Source organism: Neophocaena asiaeorientalis, unplaced genomic scaffold (assembly GCF_003031525.2).
Source record: "Neophocaena asiaeorientalis asiaeorientalis breed wild unplaced genomic scaffold, Neophocaena_asiaeorientalis_V1.1 scaffold56, whole genome shotgun sequence".
Lineage (NCBI taxonomy): Eukaryota > Metazoa > Chordata > Mammalia > Artiodactyla > Phocoenidae > Neophocaena > Neophocaena asiaeorientalis.
Window position 1 is genome coordinate 2,571,699 of NW_020175837.1, and position 24,066 is coordinate 2,595,764.

A 24,066-nucleotide genomic window follows, 5' to 3' on the forward strand; every position below is an offset into this window, starting at 1 on the left:
CCAAGGGGAGCCTCCTGCCCAAAGTGATGCCCCTCTTTGGGAAAAGATCACACCAGTGACCCAAAGAGGGGCACAGAGACTGAGCCCTGGTGCCTCATGTTGGGCAATTTTGAAGGGCTGCCACTGCACCAGGCTCCCCAGCCTCAGCTGTGCATCGAATTTTAACTAGTCCCTCTGCAAAACCCTACTCCATTCACTCTGTGCAGTACTGACGCCAAGGGCACCCCCCAAGAGACCTCCACGGGCCCACAAACCTCCATCTCAGAGGGAGCTCATCAAAGGCAGCACTGAGGGAATGAAAGCCAGGCTGCGGGGTTCCAGGAGCCTGGTGTCTTAGTGGTATGTGTGAGATCTGTATCTCCCTGGCAGGGGTCTGCATCTCTGAAGTGGGAGTAGTACCCAGGGGTAGGTTTCTTGTAAGAATTATTGATAAACAGGACTCTGTCATAAGGGGTTTAGCTTGGTGCCTAGCACAGGGAAAGTGGCTCAGTAACTTTTTGTTCTTATACTAGTGGCATTAGGTATTGATGATGATGGTGAATGAAAGTGAATGGCGTAATGTTCGACCCCAGCAGATTCACTATCTCTATTCTATCCAAGCTTGACCTAACCCAATGGTTCTCAAGCTGTAGCAGAATCACTGGGGAGGTAACAGGTGTGGGGAGGAGGTGCTTGTGACCAATGCAGATATTGGAGACTAAATGTCTCTTTCAGTGAGTCTAGACAGCCAGGGTGAGAAAACTGCCTCAAGAACACACCCTCCTTTGGGTGAGACCACCCGACCCCACCTACAGACTCAGCTGGCCCGAGGACCTAACCTTAATCTGGAGGGGTCAAACTGGTATTTCCATACTACCAGCCAACAGACAACCTTGGGCTCCATTCTAGAAACTGGGCTTCCACATGATTCTAGATACAGTGAAGAGAAAATGCATCTGTTGGCAGCGTAGGTAGGGAATGTAACGGAGTGCAGTCACTCTGGACTTTAATACGCTCATCCTTCGGGATCCAGAAATCCCCCTTCCGGGATGTACCCCAAGAAACTCTCATGAGTCGGTTCTTAGGCACATCAGGATTTTTATCCCAGAGTTATTTGTATTCATGGGGAGTTGGAAGCTACCTAGAGCTCCATCACAGGAGAAGAGATAAGGAAATAGGACAGATGCGCTTAGAAGCAATAAGCTAAACATGACTAGAGCAACACGGATAGTTGTTTAATGGAGAACTGAATGAAAACAGCAGGAAGGAAAACGAGCTTTCACCTGTTTTAGTCGTATTTCCTAGAAATTCGTACACACACCGGACAGCACAGAAGCAAACCTGAACTCTACTCGGGCTGCTCCCTTCCCTTCGAGTAGGTACCTTCTCCAAGGACCCTCTGTGATAGTGCTCCTTGCCGCCCATCCATGCCCAGGGTTGGCGATTAGGCCTGCCCAGCTCCCGCTCTGAGAGTTAACGAGTAAAAACAATACAGATCTGTTCAAACATGCCTCTTTTTTTTTTTTTCAGTACGCAGGCCTCTCACTGTTGTGGCCTATCCCGTTGCGGAGCACAGGCTCCGGACGCGCAGGCTCAGCGGCCACGGCTCACGGGTTTAGCTGCTCCACGGCATGTGGGATCCTCCCGGACCGGGGCACGAACCCGTGTCCCCTGCATCGGCAGGAGGACTCTCAACCACTGCGCCACCAGGGAAGCCCCAAACATGCCTCAAAAAGCATGCCACTTCCCAAGCAGAATCGGGAGAAACCAGGCTAAGAAACGAAACAAATGATCAAACAGAAAAGAAAATACTCTAGCTAGTGTCCAGGTAACTCAGGTGCCCTTGCTCCTAGGTGACTTCCAGGGTCTTTGGGCTTCCTGGGTGTCATCACCCCCCTGATACCATATGATCAGCTGACAGAGCATTCTGGCCGGCGGAACAGTCACAGGCTTTGATAAAGACTAATACGAGTTATCTGTTTTAAACATGGTAGTGTGCATATGTCAATCCCCAAACTCCCAACTAATCCCTCCCCTGACCTTTCCCCTTTGGTAACCATAAGTTTGTTTTCTAAATCTGTGAGTCTTAAAACGAACAATTGTTTTCATTTTATTTTTAAATTGATTGTATAGCACAGGGAACTCTGCTCAGTATTCTGTAATAACCTAACTGGGAAAAGAATTTGAAAAAGAATAGAGGGACTTCCCTGGAGGTCCAGTGGTTAAGACTTCACCTTCCAGTGCAGAGGGTGTGGGTTCAATCCCTGGTCAGGGAGCTAAGATCCCACATGCCTTGGGGCCAAACCACCAAAGCATAAAACAGGAGCGATACTGTAACAAATTCAATAAAGACTTTGAAATGGTCCACATCAAAAACACATCTTTAACAAAGAAAAGAATAGATACATACAACCGAATCACTTTGCTGTACACCTGAAACTAACACGACATTGCCACTCTACCCCAATATTTTTTTTTAAATTTATTTATTTATCCTATTGCTTTCAGATAGTGTCTTATTCTTCCTTATATTTTATTCATACAAAGTTTTTTGTTTGGCTTATATACTTAATAAATTACATGTTTTATTTATTTATTTAATTATTTTGTGGTACGCGGGCCTCTCACCGCTGTGGCCTCTCCCGTTGCAGAGCACAGGCTCCGGACGCGCAGGCTCAGTGGCCGTGGCTCACGGGCCCAGCCGCTCCGCGGCATGTGGGATCTTCCCGGACCGGGGCACGAACCCGCGTCCCCTGCATCGGCAGGCGGACTCCCAACCACTGCGCCACCAGGGAAGCCCAACCCCAATATTAAATAAACATTTTTTAAAAAGACTAATGCGAGAGGTTCCCCGTCATTGTTGTCTTGTGAGTTCTGCTTGTGGCAATTCTGCCCATACTCTGGCCCTTGCCACAGACCAGACAATCTACATATTAACAGTGTTGAGACCCAATGATGGGCCATGGCAACAGGATGCCTGGGGCCAGGATGTCTCCTATACTGCATCAGGAACCACCCACCTTTGCTGGATTCAGGGCCGTCCCCCAGACATTTCCCAAGGTCCTACTGTTTTAGAACTTGACTTACTCATTTCACTTTTCTAGCCAAGATCAAAATCTGCTTGCCTCTGAACTGAGACTCAGTAAGAATGCCAGGCCATTTTTTTATTTCTAGCAACATTTAACCAACCAAATCATTTAGAAAGATTTACTTGGGATAATTTCTTCACATTTTCTAGCCTTTTTTTGGAACAACATTCGTCACATTGTGGGCACTTAATAAAGAGCTATTGGCTGTCTATGCCCGATTTCGATTATTTTCCCATTTTCTATGTCTGTCTCCATTCAACTTTGCCAATGAACCTCTTCCCCAAAAGCGCTGTGATTTCACTGCTCAGCCCTATCATCACACGTTCCCTGCCTTCCTTCCACCCTCGAGATAATCTGGAAATAATATACTGTTTTGTTTAACTTTGTTTCCCTTGCTATCCCGGTATGACTTTTTCTGATGCTTGGTGATACACGTAAGAGTTGACCATCTACGTCCTCTATCGATGTTGGATCTGGATAAATTTCATTACTTGGTGTCATTTGGCCCAACGTAACAATAAGCACCTATGAATAAGAAGGTTAAACCTGAAGAAGATAACAAGTACCAGAATCTCTTAGAAGAAAACGACGTGCCTCTTGGAGGTGTAAAAACCATTGAGGAGGAACCAATGTTAAAATTTCCTAAGTTCATACGTACATATGTACGGTATGAGTCACCCTCTTCTAAATTTGCCAAAGTTCCAATGTGCACTCAACTTCTTAAATAAGAATTATCTCGACGCCCTGTACCTTGTAGACTTAGCTTTTTCAGTTTCTTTCCTTCCACCTCCTAGAGCTGGATATACCTACTGATTTGTCTACTGACTGATGTGACCAGGATTTTAAATCAAGGTGATGCTGTTCAATTGTCCATAAGACACACATGCGCCTTGTAGATCAGTGGCTGTTTGCATGCGTACGGCTGTGAAATAACCCCCCTTCTCTCTTTAAAGCCGAAGAGGGTCTCCTGCCTGGCCCACACCCTGCTAACCTACCTACAGACTCAAGCCCACCCTCACCTGTCACCATCCTTACACTTCTTTGGTTCTGACCCCCAGATCCCGGGCCAGGAGCAACTAGTCTTCTGAAAGCATATCTGGTGGAAAGAGGGGATAGGAAGAAAGAGAGGAGACGATGCAAGGAGAAAGGGAAGGGAAGCCCCTCACCATTCCCCTTCTCTGACCCCCACTTCAGTGCTGTCGTCAGTAGCAGCCAGAGGAAGAGAGGGGAGGCAGGAAGGCAAATAGGAAAGAGAGCTGCACCCACAGAGGAACTCCTTTGAGCCCCATTCTCTGCAGCCTCATCTGCCTGCCCCTCGTTTACACCTCTGGAGCCCAGCCAGGCCCAACCCTGGGACCCCCCAACCAGTGTTCGGGCATGAAAGTGCCCGACGCCCCTCTGCCAGGGAAGATGTCCTCTGGCCCTCAATGCAAACCTCCCAGCACAATCTGCAAATGACCTTTTGGAACAAAGTGCTTTGTATTGTAAACAGGTGCTATTAATATTCCTCCTTAACTTCCGGTATGCATATTTTTATACTTTCATTCATCTATTACGTAGAGCTATTTGAGTCCATCAGTGTTCTTATTTACATTTGAAGACAGGCTCCATCATTTTAACCATATTCCTGCTTTTAAAAACCAACTGTCTTTTCTATCTACATTTTTATAATAACATTTGGATAATTTTATTGTTAATGTTCTTATTATTACAAATGGTCAAATTACCATATATATATGTATATATAAAACACAGTGATCTTCATATATATGAAATTTACATATAAGAGGTTATGTATATTACATATATTTTATATATATATAATATATATTATATTATACATGTAACGTACAAAAAATGACACAGAAAGACTGGAAGAAGGTACTAAAGTGTTAACTATAGGAGTAGAATTATGGAGTACTTTGAAGTCCTTTCTACTTTCTGTGGTTTCCAAAGTTCTTGTTAATACACATGTTACTTTTATACTTGGAAAAATAAAAATAAACATAATAAATATTTTAATATATGAATGTCTGTTAACGATGAAATCCTGGTTGACACAAATAAAACCAGGGCACTTTTAGAAACAAAATTTTCCAAATTTGGATTTTCAGAAACAGAGTTATCTATTACTTTTACAATGCTTTTAAATATGACAGGAATTTAGAAACTGTCAGAGTAGTAGAAACCTATAATTAAAAGACAGAAGAAAAGTTATCTTTCCAGGGATTATCTGTAGTAGGAAAAAAATCTAGCTAATTCTTAGAAAAACAAACCCTTGTCTAGATAGATCTCTCAAGTAATAGGAAGTGTCGGTTGGTGAAGTCTTAACATCTTGGTGAATTTCCTGATTTAAAGATACATGTACGTTTTCATCATTTCTGAAGCGTATATATGTTTCTAACTCAAAATCGCGAGGGTTCCCATCCTGCCTGGTTATACCTGTTTGCCGCAGAGCTGTGTTTGCAGCAGATGGTGAGAATGGGAGTGAGCAGAAGAGAATTAGGAGAGCTGGTCCCTACTCTAGCCACGGGACCAAGGACCCTGTCGCTGTGGGTTTGTCACTTATCCGCCCAGAGCCCCAGCGTCCTCACCTGAAAACTGAGTCCACCGTACTAAACATCTTGGTGTGTTGCTGTGAATCCCACACCTGTTCCAGGGAACCATCTGACTGGTGACCGTGGTGTGTGGCCATAACTTCTCTTTCCCTCTCCCTGAGGAGTACACTGTTCTACGGGAGAGTGCAGAGGCGCTGGGAGCAGACAGTACCCTCAACAAGCTTTGGGAAAACGCTTCAAAGCACAGAAGAGCCAGAGGGCAACCATATCATGTGATACGAGGGGCTTTGATAGATGCAAAAGGAGAGACTAGAGAGAGGGAAATGTCCTTGGAGGAGACATTTATTGGTCTCCTTTCCCCAAGTCATGGGCAGTTGAAGGAATAAAGTGACAGCATTACACAAAGGAGTCCCCATTAAGACCAGTGATGCGCTACGGCTGGTCATGGTGTTTGGGGAAGCTAAGACAGAGAGGTGGCTGGTGAAGCCCCCTGGTGAAGATCTTAAAGAGGCCTGCTCAGGTATAAACTATTATATAGAGAGGATAAACAACAAGGTCCTACTGTATAGCACAGAGAACTATATTTAATATCCCGTGATAAACCATAATGGAAAAGAATATGAAAAAGAATGTATACTGTACAGCAGAAATTAACACAATATTGTAAATCAACTATACTTCAATAAAATAAATTTAAAAAAAAATAAATTAAATAATTTTTTTTAAAAAGAGGCCCACCCAGAACATCGGCCCAGCTCCTGTTTCCTCTCAGTGATGCAGAGGGACCGTGGGACATGATGAGAGTCTCCGGTTCACGGGCGGGTGAAGATCCATAGCCGCTGTTGGGTCCTCAGACGCCCTACTAAAATATTGTGATAGGAAAGCTGCTGGTAGAGAGATCCGGGATGTAGGTGGTATGTATTTTCCCAGGTGCAGGATGGGATTAGAGCAAAGAGAAATGTGAAACCTTTCAATAGAGCACACTGGGCTGGTCATGGCAGGGACATCTCCAACCAAAGGGTTAAAAGGTTGCTATTATGTCTACAGAGCAAGGCAAATCCCCTAACAACTGAGATCCTGTAGAGGGATCAGATGTACATTAGGACCTGGGGATGTCAACAATCATCTTTCAAAGGAAAAATAAAGTGCTCATAAACCAAATTCCCTCACTCACATTTCCTGAATATCTAATCCAGAGGGCTAATTGGTGAGCCTTTTCACAGCGCCTGTCTCCATGCCCTTTTGACTTTCCTTTTGTTTGTTTAAAGATGTCTTGAATAATCTTCCTAAGGTTTTCTCTGACAGAATCAACAGGATCAAGTAACAATCTCACAGGCTAAGGGACAGAACGATTTGGTTGAACAGATAACAAAAGCTTCATCAAGGAAACCAAAAATTACTTCGGTGGAACAATGGTTCTAAATTCATTCTAAATGAATTCTTATGGATTTCTTTTCATGTATGTGACAAAGCAGACAGTCTGGGGTTTTTGCTTCCTGTCTAGTAAAGTGAAAAATAATTAATGATCACACAAAAGTTTATTTATTAATATTACAAATTTTATGGAAAATAGATTGCTACTTTGAGATTGGACCACAATTATTTCTTCAGTGGTATTCTAAAATTTCAAGGAACGAGAACTCATAAAGCTTTCAGAAATGGGCACCCACTGGTTCTAAGGGTGGTAGTGGGGTTTGTCTTTAGAAAGGCTCTTGTTTTATCCTCGGTTAGGCCTCGTTCTTGTAGAATAAAAGGCAGATACACAGTGTCTTCACTTGGCATGAAGGTAAAAATCTCTGGAAAGGAAAAGGTACATTCCTACAGAAATAAATAAATAAATAAGGAAAAGGTACATTTCTATAGGAAACAAACCAACATTTTTCTCCTGTGAAGAAACTGGCCCTTTGGTCTAGGACACCTGAAGACAGGCTTTCGGAGCTGGTAAGATTAATGTTCAATTTATATGGATTTTAATGGGGGAGGGGAAGCAAATTCCTAAGCAATGTCCGTAGAGTTTCACTCTTTTGCGATGATAATGCAGCGTCTGAGATGAAAATATCTACAGGGATGTATAACCAAAGGGTTGACAGAGAATATCCTCGAGGGTGAGACTAAGAAGGTCTTATTTTACATCTTTCTGTAAAATCTTCAATTTCTGCCCACTGGACTGTGCGTCTTAAGGCCCAATGTGCCTCTGAGCCTGGGCCATTGGGCCACTTGGGTGACAGAGGTGACCAGGTCCAACAAGGACCCAGGAAGGTGAGCCTGCTGTCCTGAGAGCCCGATCGCTGCAGCTGAGAAGATGCTCTGAGCGCTGGGAACAGTCCAGACCCCAGGTGGCCTTGGGAATGTACTAACTAAGGCAGGCGCAACTATGAACTAGATTTTGGAAGCAACAGGCAGTTTAGGGAAGGAGTAGGAATGGAGCGTAGCTCAGAAGACACACGTCATCTATTTCCCACACACCTCTGCCTGCTGGACACATGCTCTCAGACAGGATAAATTTGGGGATGGTTCCCCCATGCCTCACTAAGGAAAGATGGCGGGAAAGGTGGGTGATGAATGACTGCCTGGGCTGTGTCAACTGAAAAGAAAAAGCACAACGTGAGAGTTCTGAGTTAAGTTTTATTGGGGGCAAAATGAGGACCATAGCCCCGGAGACAGCATCTCAGAGAGCTCCGAGAAACTGCTCCAAAGGGGTAGGGGGGAAGGCCAGTGCTATATACGGTCTTAGTGAAGGGGGGCGCGCACACATGCTTTCGCGGAGGCTTGCTGCTGGTCGCGAGGAACAGATTCACCACGAATGATTTGAGTGCTTTTCTAGATACGAGAAGATGCAAGAATTGGGCTCATAAAATCCTCTCCTGCTCTGTAATAACCTATATGGGAAAAGAATCTAAAAAAGAGTGGCTCTATGTACAAGTATAACTGATTCCCCGCGCTGTACAGCAGCAAGTAACACAACACTGTAAATCAACTCTACTCCAATAAAAATTTCTTTAAAAAAGAAAGTTTCACACACACACACACACACACACCGCCCCCCGCAGAAATTCCTCTCCTGAAAATATCTAACTATCTAAAGGCCTGTTCTGCCGGTTTTTCCCAGAGCACAGGGTGCCTCCTTCCTGAGCTCCACCCTGAGCCCCTTTCAGGGGGTGTTGAAGGTCAGCAGCTGCAGCGGTGTGTGGCTTAGTCCTTTTAGAGGCAGATGGCAACTGACAGTTTGTAGCTGGCAGCTGGCTGAAGTCACAGGCATTACGAATGAAACACAATATTAATTACCAGCTGCTGGAGCAGGAGAGCTCAGGGCAGCAACCCCTCCAGCCTGCACTTGACGTCTATATTATTTCTAGCTCAGCACCTGAATTGAGCTGCTTTCCAATTTGAATTTGAGTTTTCTCTTTCCCAGTCACCGCAAACCCTTTGGAGAAGCTGACGTTTTCAGAGCGAATGAACTCATGTTCAAGTTCTTAAAAACACAGTTGCTTTTATACTCTAGGTGACTTTTGGCAGCCAGACATCTTAGCGTTTATTTTGCTTGTATTCTGCTATGATGATTCTGAAGTTGAAACATGTTTTTCTATACTTTCCGACTTAGGAGTCCATCGATAAGAAAATCTGTTCAGTATGACTTTGTTTCTTCCTTAATGAAACGATTCTTCTTGAATGAAAAGTTTATTCTCTGTGTTGCTGGTTTGCAACTGTCCCATCCCCGGCTAAGCAAAGAACACGTCAGTCATCTAAACCACTGTTTGGAGAGATGTGAGCAAGGAATAGCAAGCATGGTAAAAGAAATTTCTTGAAATTTAAATATGTTGGGTTGACTGTCATGAATTTCTGTTGATTTCTAGTTATAGGAAAGATTATTCCCCCTCTCAGGACACATTCAAATACAAGTGCCGTATTTATGGAAAGACATTGCCTTGATTTAACATAACAAATACCTTACAATGTACAAATTTTGTAAATTCATTATTTTCCAGACCTGGTTATCTGATCACTTGTATCAACATTTAGAGGCCAAGAGCAATTCTTATAAAAGGAAATGGAGGAGGGCTTGCATTAACTGGACCATGTGACGCAAGCATGATTATTTTTTTATTATTGAACTATAGTTGATTTACAATATTGTGTTAGTTTCAAGTGTACAGCAAAGTGATTCAGTTATATATATATTCAGATTCTTTTCCATTACAGGTTATTACAAGATATTGAATATAGTTCCCTGTGCTATACAGTAGGTCCTTGTTCATTATCTATTTATATATAGTAGTGTGTGTCTATTAATCCCATACTCCTAATTTATCCCTCCTCCCTTTCCCCTCTGGTAAACATAAGTTTGTTTTCTATGTCTGTGAGTCTGTTTCTGTTCTGTAAATAGATTCATTTGCATTTTTTTTAGATTCCACATATAAGTGATAATCATATAATATTTGTCTGTCTCTGTCTGACTGACTTAGTATGATAAATCTCTAGGTCCACCCATGGCAATATTTCATTCTTTTATGGCTGAGAAATATTCCATTATGTATATACATCTTCTTTATCCATTCGTCTGTTGATGAACACTTAGGTTGCTTCTGTCTCTTGGCTACTGTAAATAGTGCTGCAGTGACCACTGAGGTGCATGTATCTTTCTGAATTAGAGTTTTCATCTTTTCCAGGTATATGCCCAGGAGTGGGATTGCAGGATCACATGGCAACTTTATTGTTGGTTTTTTAAGGAACCTCCATACTATCCTCCATAGTGGCTGTACCAATTACATTCCCACCAACAGTGCAGGAGGACTCCCCTTTTCTCCACACCCTCTCCAGCACTTATGATTTGTAGACGATAGCCATTCTGACAGGTTTGAGCTGAAGCTGTAGTTCTGATTTGCATTTCTCTAATAATTAGCAATGTTGAGAATCTTTTTATGTCAGGCGTGATTTTTAGTGAAAGCAGACTTTTCCTAAAATAGCTTGTCATTGTCCCTTTTCTCTGACTTAATTTTCTTGATTTAGGAACGGGATAAATGCAACTGAATGAAGAAAATCATCTAATAGAGAGTCATGTTTCACTTGTTGTTGTCATTGTTATTTTTCAGCGTTATCTTAAACTTTGCCATCTGAGAACCTAAGTCCAATGCTTACAGAAGAAAGCACTATTCCATCTAGCCAAGGCTCAACAGATGACTACACTGTGGTTATGCAGCCAGCTGAAAATGAAGCAACCACGGAGGGACCATCTGCCCTCTCCCCCAGGAGACCAGTCAGTCCAGGAACCAGACATCAGCAATGTCACCGACCTGGATGACACGATGGCTGCTCAGAGACCAGCGGTGCCACTGAGGAAACACCAACAGACCCACCTGGGAGTTCCATTGCCTCTAAGCACACTGCTCCCTGACTTTAGGTAGGGACTCCTGGTTGACATTCCAGATTTGTTTTGATCACCCTATTTGTGTCGGTTTTTCCCTCTTCATTCATGTACCTTTTATAATCCACCAGTCTGCTTGGCTCCCACCCTACCATCCTTGATAAATATGGAAACAAAACAACCACTCTGCTGTGGTCCAGCCATCACCTCCCTCGGTTCTCAGAAATTCAAAAATCAGTAGGGTTTATTAGCCTCTCCCATTTGATTTTCTTCCTGCGAATTTTCTTTAGAGCTGTAACCTTGCTCTACTGTCACATTTTTGTCTTTTGAAACAATGTTCTACGTTCTAGAAATCATGCAGGCAGAATATATGTTCCCTCTCTCCAATACACATTGTGCAAAACTGAAAGAGAAAGGGACACAGCAGAGAATGCACGGGCACCCTTTTAGGGGGCAGAAGTAAACTGACTTTCTGGGCCTTACTCACACTATGCCCATTTGTTTTTCTTTTATAGACTAGCATCATGAGAATCTTCAACAGAAGAAATGCCAAGAGGGCTAGAATCTCACCAGATGGTGGCATTAATAATGGAACAAACGAGAACTGATGACAGAGATATCAAGTCTGAAAATGACACAAAGAATATAAATACTGTGAGATGGCTCCCCCCTCCCAAATTCTGCCTCTTGCCAAATAGTTTCATTTCTTCCACATTATCCGTGGTAAAATACGGAACACGGAATCACACGTCACGTCCAAAAATGCTCTGCTAGTGACACTGTATGGTTCACTCCTTTTTGTCATACACGACTTTAAATAATAAATTGATGGTTATTAAAATCACAGGACATTTAATAGGAGCTTATTTTACTTGCATCACCACTTTGATTCAAGAAAGGATTTAAGGTGAGAAGGAAAAAGGGTAAACAAAGGCCAGAACTTTACCTACAATCAGAACTGAAGTAGATCTCTAGGAATGAATGCCGTGTAGTTCCCCTTGCCCCACCTGGGTGACTCTAATGCGTGTGGCATCTCTCCTCTCCCACCGCCATCTAACCCACGCACTCCCTTGTGGTTGGGCAGAGGTAAAACTCAGAATTTAGTTAGCAGATGGCAAGCTCTACACGTGTAGACGAACAGTCTTGAATCTGGAGACCAAGATCCAGTTGTACATCTTTGAATTGTTCACCATCAGCATTGTAACTCCCCTGACCCACATACAACTTTCCTGCCCACAAAAGTCCCAACTTCCCCCGACTCCACGCTCCGCACCCCCAAAGACCCACAGACATACAGGAAAGGTATCCCAAGTCCGTGTACTCTTCAACACAGACACTGAAAATGACCCTCATTAAAATTGTTAGGATCCCCTAACAATACCTACCCTGTTCTAGAAGCTGTGTGGTCATGCAGTGCCATTCCCAAGGTCCTCTACTTGCCATGTCTGAATTATTGCCAGAATTATGACCAGGAGTTAAGGAAAGGGGAGTAATTATTTTAGGATTCAAACAAAAATCAGAAGGAATTGGAACTCTCAAAATGAAACGTAGTTGAGGTGCAAAGTAATAAAGGGTCAAATGATGCAAAAGAAAGGGTTCCAAAAGTTTGGGTGCGTGCATGCACACACACGTGTGTGTGTAGCATATGTAGTATATATAATATAAATGTATAAATTATTCCAAAAAGAAATAATCAGCATGAAAATCCAAAGCAATCATATGTAAAATATACAAAAAGTATGACAACTAGCAAGAACTGTTGGTTACTAGGCCTTATTATGTGTCAGATTCTGCTTTAAATGCTGTCCATACAGTGTCTTATTTCATTTTAATCCTCATAACAACCCTGTAAAATAGATACTATTCTTATTTTGTAGATAAGGAAACTAAAGCTTGGTGAGGTTAAGTCACTTGCTCAGGGTTCACGCCAAGAATAGCAAAATGAGGAATCAAATCAGGGCCTGCCTGCCTCCCAGGTGAGGTCTGACCATTACCTTGTGCTGCCTCCCAGTGGCAAGAGCTGGTAATTACCAAACATGAATTCTAGCTGTTCTCCTTCATTTCTCTAAAACTGTTTCTACCTATGAGATGAGATGGGTTGGGCAAAAATGATCTCCAAAGTCCATTTTTTATCCAGCATTCTTCATTGCACCAGATTTGCAAAAATATGTCCACGTATCAAATCGATTCTTAAGTATCCTGACTTCATGACCAAATTGATGCTGATTTATTCAGCCCGGAATTTATAAATTACACATTATGACTAATTTGTGTCACCTTTGCATTCTCGGCACTGGGAACAGTTGTCTTTCACACCAGAGGGTCTCAGAAACGACTAGCACATCCTCAGGGACCTATGTAAGACCATTAAGCCACCTCCACACTTGTCTTTTTTGGAAAAAGGAAAGAAAAACTGGGGAAAAAATGGAGCTAATGGAGCTAGAATTGAAGTTAAAGATAATTTATTGAGTTCACTCTCTTTGTTTTATAAGTGATTAAATTAGGCCCAGAGACGACATTTTTGTTATATAGATATTGGTATTACCAGTATTATTATTACTATTGTCATCATTTTCATTTTCTAAGGGTCCTACTGACTGAGAATTCTTCCTTCTTTATTCACTGTGAAATATCCCAGGAGAAGAAGTGTCAGAGGCTCTTGCCTTTTTTTTCTGAGCTGGAGATTTAGGAACCACAGCCCTCTGCCCTCTTTTAGTCCCCACTCCACACACACACACACACACACACACACACAACTCATTCAGGAATTCCACCCTTAATCTTTAGATTATGGACAATTATTTTCCTTAGTGTATACAGTTTTGAGAAAAAATTACTTACAAAAATTTGGGGTGGGGGGACTTCCCTGGTGGCACAGTGGTTAAGTATCCACCTGCCAATGCAGGGGTCACAGGTTCAAGCCCTGGTCTAGGACGATCACACATGCTGCGAGCAACTAAGCCCCTGCACCACAACTACTGAGCCTGCACTCTAGAGCCCATGAGCCACAACTACTGAGCCCGTGTGCCGCAAAAAAAAAAAAAAAAAAAAAGAATAATACATCTTGACCAAAAGGGGGTTATTCCAGAAATAAAGGACTAGTTTAACATATGAAAGCCAATGTAATTAATGACATTAACAAAATAAATGAGAAAAATCAATAAATGAGACAAATGAGCAAAATTCAAATAAACCTACAAACAGACTATTGATAATTAAGAAATTTATCAAGGGTCCTGGGTCACTATACAAAAATCAGTTGTATTTCTATATGAGAGTGACAAACAAGCAGAAAATAAAATTTAGAATTACCATTTACCATAGCATCAAAACATACATATCTCTAAATAATCTAATGAAAGATGTATAAAATGTCTACACTGTAAACTGCAAAGCATTAATGGGAATTTTTTTAATAGACTTAAGTAAATAGAAGGGTGTACCCTAATCATTGACTGGAAAGTTCAATGTTGTTAAGACATCAGTTCTCCGAAAATTTATTTATAAATTCAGGGCAATTCCAATAAAATCCTAATTGTTTTTCTTTTTTGTTGGGGAGCTGGGTAGAAATGGATAAGCTGATTCTAAGATTTATATGGAAGTGCAAAGGACCTAAAATGCCCAAGGAAATACTGAAGAAGTAGAACAAAGCTAGTGCATTTAATCCACTAGATATAAAACATACTAAAAAACCACAGATATTAAGACAATGCAGTACTGTTACTAGAATACACAAAGAGACCAATATAATAGAAATAAGAGTTCAGAACAGATGCACAAGTCTCCTGCATCTCATTTGTGAGGGAAAAGCTCCACTGCAATTCAGTGGGAAAAGGTACGTGGGGCTGGGTCAGTTGGACAGCTGTACAGAAAAAACAAACAAACCTTGACCCCCTACCTTATACTAACCTAAATATAAAAGTTGAGGCAACTTATAAAATAAATATAGGAGAATAATACAGGAGAACATCGTCATAAGAGTAGGCAAATATTTCTTAAGCATGCAACAGAAACTACTAATAAAAAATAAAATATAATTAAATTGGACATCATTAACAGAACATGCATTCATGAAACACCACCACAAGACAGTGAAAAAGAAAACCACAGAATGAGGGTTGACATGTGCAATACATGCTTTAACAACAGACTCATATTCAGAATATATAAAGAATTCCTACAAATTAATAAGGAGACACAGACAAGCCAATTAAATGATAGGCAAAACACTTGAACTTTACCATAGAAGAATATTAAAGTGGCCAAAATTAAGCACAGAAGTTGCTCAATATCATCAGTAAGAAGAATTACAAATTAAAAGTACAATGAGCTAACACTTTCCATTCAGTAGAATGGCTAAAACAGAAAGACTGAAAATACTGGGTGTTTGATAGTAATGTGGTATAACTAAGACACTTACATTGTTTCTAATAGCGTCAATGTGTATAACACTTTGGAAAAATGCTTGGTGGTACTTTGCAAAACTAAACATGCATATACTCTGCAACCCAGCAATTCCTCTTCTAGGTATATACCTAATAGAAATGAGTGCATATGTCCTATAAAATACACATAAAACAACATTCATAGCAACTTTATGCGTAATAACTAAAGGCTGGAAACAACAAATTTTCATCAATATTACAATGAAAGTAAGTCTTGTGTCCATACAATAGAGCCCTAGAGAAATGAAAGATAACTACTACTACACGCAACAATATTAGTGAATCCTGAGGAAGAAATATTGAGTAACAGAGGCAGAAACAGAAGAATACATAATGTATTACTCCATTTATATAGAATGCAAAACAAATAAGACCTATCCAGGTCAGAATAATGGTTACTTCTAAGGGTAATGCTTCTGATTGCAAAGAATATTTAAATAAGCAATTGGAGATATTAAATAACATCTCAGAAAACAGATAAACAGTAAGATGAAAATAAGAACTGACCAAATTCAGTTAAGAATTTGAGATAAAAGACAAAACATCTCAGAAATAAAGATTAAATTACTAGGTGCCTAAGGGAGAATAGGATGACCAAAAAAATGTCATAAGGGACATCACAAATAGAAATCACAAGTAGGAATGAGAAAAGCCAAGAAAACGGAAGCAGAGATAAAAGAATGCAAATCAAATCTAACACAAATATAAGTCGAATACCTGAAGAAGAAAAATGAAATACAAGAACTAGAATACGTAAAACTATAATTTAAGAAAGCTTTCCTGAAAAATAGAAGTACCGAATCTACATATTAAAAAGGTATAGCACATATATGAAAACAGACTCCAAGTCATAACCAAAGAAATTATTATAATTTATAGAAAAAATCTTCTGAACCTCCAGGGAAAATGACCAAATCACTTACCAAAGGAAGAAAATCAAGTTGGCATCAGGTTTCTTGACAGTAACATTTACCGCAGGAATATAATGGAGAAACATCTACAATAAAACAAGAAAAGAAAGTGTGAAATGAGGCTTTTATATCCAAGCAACCTTCCTTCACATATCAAAGCTACAGAAAAAAAGTTTTGAACATGCAAAAAAGTTTTGAACATGCAAAAACTCAGGGGATATGACCCATGAGCTAGCTCCTTTTGAGGAAGCTCATACTTGGAAAAACTGGTAAAAGGAAATTAGTAGTGAGCATTAAATATATTTAACTGAAGATCTAAGACTAAAACAAAGGTGAGAATAAGGGTGAAAGAACAGTATGTACACATTAAACCATCTGACAAAGTAAAAACGGCACAACTTAAAAAGGAGAAAAAAAGAAAGGAAAAAGTATGATTAGTTCCTTGATTTACTTATAAGTAAGTGTTGGGAAACAGATTATATCATTTCAAGCTAAAAAAATAAAATAACAAGAGCCAAATAGCAGAAGGAGGGAGAGAGGGGAGAAAGGATGGAAAGGAGGGGAGGGGAAGGGGAGGAGAACTGAGGGGAGAGGACAGGGGAGACAAGGAAGAAGAGGAGGAAGGAATGAAGGAAGGAAAAAAACATGAAATGAATAAAAATGGGTTTCTATTGGGGTGGAGGGAAATGATGTGAGAGAAAGAGATAGAAACAATATTTTTCTGATGACACATTTATATAGTTTTCACTTTTGAACCACATAAGTTTACATATTTTAAAGAATAAAATTAATTTTTAAAACTCTAAAATCAATAGTAAACTGATACTAGTGAACCTAACTAGATATGTAATTAGTGACATAACACTGCAAGGAAAAAAATAGTTACATGACTTTACAACAGTACTTTAACCATATCTCTTTAATAGGCTATAAGGACAAGAACTACAAAGAAATAATCACATTTATTTAGTGACTTTATTATAATCAGTAATAATAGAATTTTGAAATTTTTAATGTATATTGTAGCATAAGTCAAATAAGCAATCTTGTTAGGAAGAAAAGATCTTCAGAGCAGGAGAAAAGAGTTTGAAATTAATATTAAGTAAAATCTTATAATGTTGATTTAATTTGATGACATCAATATAATTACTTTGAAATATGTAAACATTTTCATCTTTATGCTTTGAAAGTGCCCAGGATAAATGATGCCCTGGCCATCAGAATATTGTTTTGAAATGCCATTGGTTATTAAAGGTTCCTTAAAGAAATAGCTGATTCCAGGTCTCTGGTAAAATAGTACAGGTAATTTTGAGACATCTCGTTCTGCCAGAAAGCAAGAAAATGAAGATAATGTAATTACATCAAAAAGACACAGGGAAGTCAAAAGGGTTCCTACTGGCCAAAGTTTGAACAACTTAAGCATCGAAAAGCATAATAAGAGGGCATCATGAGAAATCCTGTGGTGATGGATATGTTCTATATTTTACTATGCTGTTGTACTATAGTTTTGCAAGATGTTACTACAGTATTGGGGGAACTGTGTAAAGGGTACATGGATTCTGTCTGTATTATTTCTTACAACAGCACATGAATCTACAATGATCTCAAAATTTTAATTTTTATTTAAAAAAGAATAATAAAAATAAGAACAGAGCAGAAATCAATGACAGTGAAAACAGGAAATCAACAGAGAAAAATCAGTAAAACCAAAATCTGATTCTTTGAAAAGATCAACAAAATCAATCCCTCTAGCCAGGTTAACTAAGAAAAAATGGAGGAGTTCACAAATTAATATCAGAGATGAAAGAGGAGACATTACTACAGAACTCATGGACATAAAGGTAAGCAATGAACACAGTGAACAACTCTATGGCACAAATGTGGTAACCTAAATGAAATAGAGTATTCCTTGAAAGATACAATCTGTCAAAATTCTCACAAGAAGAACAGATAACATGTATAGGCATATGTATATAAAATAAATTGCTTCAAGAATTAATAACCTTCCAAAACAGAAAACACCCACCCCAGATGGGTTTACTGGTGAATTCTATCAAACACTGACAGAAGAAATTATGCTAATTCTCTACAATCTTTCAGAGGATAGAAGCAGATGGAACAATTCCTAACTCATTATATGAGGCCACCTTTATCCTAATACCAAACAAAGACAAAGACATTATAAGGAAGGAAAACTGCAAACCAATATTTCTCATGAACACAAATGCAAATATCCTCGAAAAAATTAGCAAATTGAGTCCAACAACATCTAAAAAGAATTACACACAATGACCAAGTGGGATTTATCCCAGGTGTGCAAGGCTTGTTCACCATTCAAAAATCAATTAATATAATCTATCAATACACTAAAAAAGAAAAATCACATGGTTATATCAATAAGTGCAGAAAAAGCATTTACCAAAATCTAACACCCATTTATGATAAAAACCCTCAGTAAACTAGGAACAGAGGGAAGCTTTCTCAACTTGATAAAGAATAGCCAAAAACTCCCACAGCAAACATCATAGTTAATAATGAGAAACTCAAAATGTTCCCACTAAGATCAGGAACAAGCCAAGGATATATCCTCTTCTTTTCAATGTCATACTGGAAGTCCTAGTTCATGCAATAAAATAAGAAAAGGTAATAAAAGGTATACAGACTGGGAAGGAAGAAATAAAACTGTCCTGTTTCTCAGATGACATGATCATCTATGTAGAATATTTGAAAGGATTAGCAAAAAAAAAAAAAAATCTCCTGGAAATAATAAATGATTATAGCAAGACATCAGGATACACTTCAATATACAAAAGTCATTCACTTTCTTATATATCATCAATGAACAAGTAGAATTTGAAATTAAAAACAATACCATTTACATTAGCACCCACCAAAGTTAAATACTCAGGTATAAATCTAACAAAATATGCATAAGATCTATATGAGGAAAACTACAAAACTGATGAATGAAATCAAAGATCTAAATAAATGGAGGGATGTTCCATATTTATAGATAGGAAGACTCAATATTGTCAAGGTATCAGTTTATCTCAACTTGATCTATAGATTTAATGCAATCTCATTCAAAATCCCAGCAAGTTATTTTGCATATATCAACAATCAATTCTAAAGTTTATATAGAGAGGCAAAAGATCTAGAATAGACAACAAAATATTAAAGAAGAATAAAGTTGGAGGACTGAAACTACCTGACTTCAACACTTATTATAAACCTACAGTAGGGCTTTCCTGGTGGCGCAGTGGTTGAGAGTTTGCCTGCTGATGCAGGGGACACAGGTTCGTGACCCAGGTCAGGAAGATCCCACATGCCGCGGAGTGGCTCGGCCCATGAGCCATGGCTGCGGAGCCTGCGCGTCTGGAGCCTGTGCTCCGCAACGGGAGAGGCCACAACAGTGAGAGGCCCACGTACAGCAAAAAAAAAAAAAGCTACAGTGATCAAAACAGTGTAGTATTCACAAAGCAAAAACCTAGACTAGATACACAAATGATAAAGAGAAAGGAATCTAAGCACACTACTACAGAAAATCAACCAATCACAAAGGAAGAGAGCAAAGAAAGAAGAAAGGAAAAAGGAATTACAGTCAGAAAAATTAACAAAATGGAAATAGTTAAGTCCATACCTAATAATAATTACTTTAAATATAAATGTACTAAATTCTCCAATTAAAATATATACAGTGGCTGAATGGATAAAAGCAAACAAACAGAAAATCAAGACCAAACTATTTGCTGTCTACAGGAGACACAGTTCAGCTTTAAGTACACACAGATTGAAAGTAAACACATGGAAAAATATATTCCATGCCAATGGAAATGAAAGAAAGCAAGGGTAGCTATACTCATAAAAGACAAAATAAACTTTAAGCCAAAGACTGTAAAAAGATACAAAGAAAATCATTATATAATGATAATTATATCAAGAGGATATGACATTTGCAAATATTTATGCACCCAACATAGGGTCACCTAAACATACAAAGCAAATATTAATGGACCTGAGGGAGAACCAATCACACTCTTTGGTATTTGCCAAAAAGAGTTGAAAATTTATGTCCATACAAAAACCCACACATGGATGTTTATAGCAGCTCAGTTCATAATTGCCAAAAGTGGTAAGCAATGAAGAAGGCCTTCTCTAGATGAATGGATAAACTGTGGTATATCCAGACAATGGAATATTATTCAGCACTGAAAAGGAACCCGCTATCAACTCATGAAAAGACAGGGAGGAACCTTATATGCCTAATACTATGTGAAAGGAGCCAGTCTGAAAAGCCTGGATGATTCCAATTATATAACATTCTGGAAAAGGCAAAGCTATATAAGCAGTAAAAAGATCAACGGTTGCCAAGAGTTTGGGGGAGGTTGGAAGGAGGAATGAATAGGTGAGGCACAGAGGATTTTTAGGGCACTGAAAACACTCTTTGATACCATAATGATGAATACATGTCATGATACATTTGTCCAAACCCATAAAATGTGCAACACCAAGAGTGAACAGTAACATGAACTATGGACTTTGGGCGATTATGACATGTCACTGTAGGTTCATTAATTGTAGCAGATGTACCACACTGGTGGGGGATGATAATGGGGGGGCTGTGCATATGGAGGTCAGAGAGTATGTTAATCCTTGAACAACACAGGTTTGAACTGCATGGGTCCACTTACATGCAGATTTTTTTCAATAAATAGGAACTGCAGTACTACACGATCTGCAATTGGTTGAAGCCTTGGATGTGGAACTGCCTATACAGAGTGCTGACTATAAAGTTATACGTGGATTTTTGATTGCTTGGGGCTCAGCACCCAAACCCCTGCATTGTTCAAGGGTCAGCCAGCTATGGGAAATCTCTGAACTTTATTGATCTCTGTATCTTTACCCTCTCAATTTTGCTGTGAACCTAAAATTTCTCTAAAAAAACATAAAGTCTTAGTGAAACTGATCAGGACCCAGTGGGGCTCCTGAGCACAAAAGTCTTTCCATATCCCCTGTTTCTTATTTGTATGAAGTAGGCTTCCTTCAGCCTCCATGACCTTCCCTGAGTTCCAAAGGGCAGGTTCAAATACTTGTCAATCAGAGTAGTGAGGAGTTGAGGAGACAAGGGAGGAGCAGTCAAGAAACAAGAGTGCAGCCTTGGGGCAGGGTCCTGGTTCCTCCTCAAGGGATACTTAACACTACCTCAAGGATACCTTTGGAACAGGGTCCTGGTTCCTCCTCAAGGGATACCTAACACTACCTCAAGGATACCTTTGGGGCAGGGTCCTGGTTCCTCCTCAAGGGATACCTAACAGTACCTCAAGGATACCTTTGGAACAGGGTCCTGGTTCCTCCTCAAGGGATACCTAACAGTACCTCAAGGATACCTTTGGAACAGGGTCCTGGTTCCTCCTCAAGGGATTACCTAACACTACCTCAAGGATACCTTTGGGACAGGGTCCTGGCTCCTCCTCAAGGGATACCTAACACTACCTCATGGATACCTAACACTATCTTTGAGTTCTTCTGCAGAACTAAACCCCCCACCTAATGCAAGATGTTACCTACTTAATGAAGCATTCTTCATTCCAGAGAGAAGGTCACAGAAGCCCATCACAAAACCACCTGAAGCCAGATGACCTCTGGATTGAAGGAATGCAGGCCTTGCAGGCACCCTGATCCTTATCAGCAGCCCTGCTCCTTGACTATAATACTCCCCACAAAGCCCCCTGGCTTGGGACACACTGTTTTGAGGGCATTAGCCCGCCTTTGCCTGGAAAAGCAATAAAGTTATTCCTTTCTACTTCATCCAAACTCTGTCTCCGAGATTCAATTTGGTGCTGGCATACAGAGGCCAATTTTCGGTATCATTAGTAAAAAATAAAATAAAATGAAATAAATTATTATAACAAAAAAGAAGTGTAATTGATTTGAGCACATTTAAATATATAATAATTCATGAGTCCAATATGGTACTCACAAAATAGAATCTCCCTCTAAAAATTTCATTTTTGTTATTGAAGGTGACTATTATAGAAATCCCATACTCTGAAAACCATTAATTAGAGAAAAGGAATTAAGGATACCCTGACATTCAAGAAGAAACTATATTTCAGAGCAACCAAATGGCCCCAGCTCATAGGGAAAGCTTTTCGGTACCCTTATAGAAGAATGATACCTAATAAGTGTAAAGGAAATGGTAGAAGTGGGAAAATCACCATTTTGTCACTCTGAACGAAATAACTGATTCAAGGTTATAATGATTAATGCACGCTAAAATCATTAGGTGAAAGGACAATGGGGAACTGAATATTCACACAGTGCAAAAGTATTATTTCATAGTTAATTTACTAGTCCCAAGGGGAAAAACATCACTTTACAATGGAAAGTTCTGGCTGTCACCACTTTATTCAAAGGGACAATACTTAACATTACTAACAGTGGAACAACCAGATATGATATGACCCCTGGTGTAATGCAAATGAAGAATACAGTATCACCTATAAAATATTTAATCCAGCTTTTAGATCTCATTTCCAGTTTACAGGAAATAAAATTTACCACCAGAAACAATTAGATAAATCAAGAATATAGGATATCCTGTAAGACAACAGTCCTGGTATCTTCAAAAGCCAAAGTCATGAAAGAGTGAGATTATGTGTTAAATCAAAATAGAATTATGAAATATTAAAGCCAAAAGTAATGCCTAGTGTTTGACTGGATCCTGGTTAGACAGAACCCCTGACATCAGAAATATGAACTGGGCATTAGGTGATGTTCAGAATTATTGCTAATTTTCTTAGGTGTGCTCATGGAATCATGGTTGTGCAAAAAAATGTTCTTTGTGGAACTGAATACTGAGGGAGGTATAGGTAAAAACATCATGGTGTCTGTAATTTATTTTAAAACATTTCAGCAAAAGAAAAACTTAAATAGGGCAAAATAATAACGCCTGTTTAACTGAGGTGAGGGGTATATGAATGCTCATACTCTATTCTGTTTTTCTGTACATTTGAAAACTGTATTTATTGCTTCTCTCCCATTTTGTCTATTCTTCCTTTTGGGGACAAAAAACCATAATGGCAGTTAGAAATATTTCCTAATACACGAAAGGAAAAGCCAACTCCAGTGGCTTAAATAAATCGGGGTTTTATATTTTCTCTCAGCAAGAAGTCCTGAGGGAAGCTGACGTCAGCACCAGAGTCTGTGACGTTCCCTCGGCCTTCCTCTCATCCTTATAAAATCATTTATTCCGTCACTAAATGGTGATTTCCCCGACTCTACTGTTTCCTTGGCGCACTAGCTAGCATTCCTCCACGGGGCAAGCCTGGCCATTGCCCACGTCAAATCAGGAAAAAGATGGAAGGAAGAGGAGGCAGAACTAACAGACTTGCCCCGGGTCTCACTGGCAAGGATTTCAGGCTAAGAGAGCAAGGATGTGGCTGCTTCCAGCCCCTACAGGACAGGAAGGCAAAGGCAGGGAGAACTTGGACCAGGTGCAGCGTGCTGGCTCCTGCTGTCTGCTGTGACCCTTGTGGACCTCACTATTTGTCCTCCAGGTCTCAGCCTCTCGGATTTCCCATCCTTTTACTTCTTTGCTGCATTCTGGTAAATTTATTAAGAGCTATGTTTCAGTTCAGAATCTTTTCTTTAGTTTTGTCTGATTGACGTTTTTGAAGTTTTTTTCTGAACTTCTCATTTTAGTGAGGCTTTTTCTATTAC

At 39.8% G+C, this 24,066-nt stretch overlaps 1 protein-coding gene across 3 annotated transcripts in view; it reads right to left on the bottom strand.

The window, feature by feature from the left end:
• CUNH7orf25 (chromosome unknown C7orf25 homolog) overlaps positions 1-24,066 on the bottom strand; it is a 199,274-nt gene that overhangs the window by 168,218 nt on the left and 6,990 nt on the right. For all 3 annotated transcript variants that reach the window (XR_003001518.1, XR_003001519.1, XR_003001517.1), the window contains exon 2: positions 16,357-16,430. The gene's annotated coding sequence lies outside the window, so the exon portion shown is untranslated. The remainder of the gene's footprint in view (positions 1-16,356; positions 16,431-24,066) is intronic.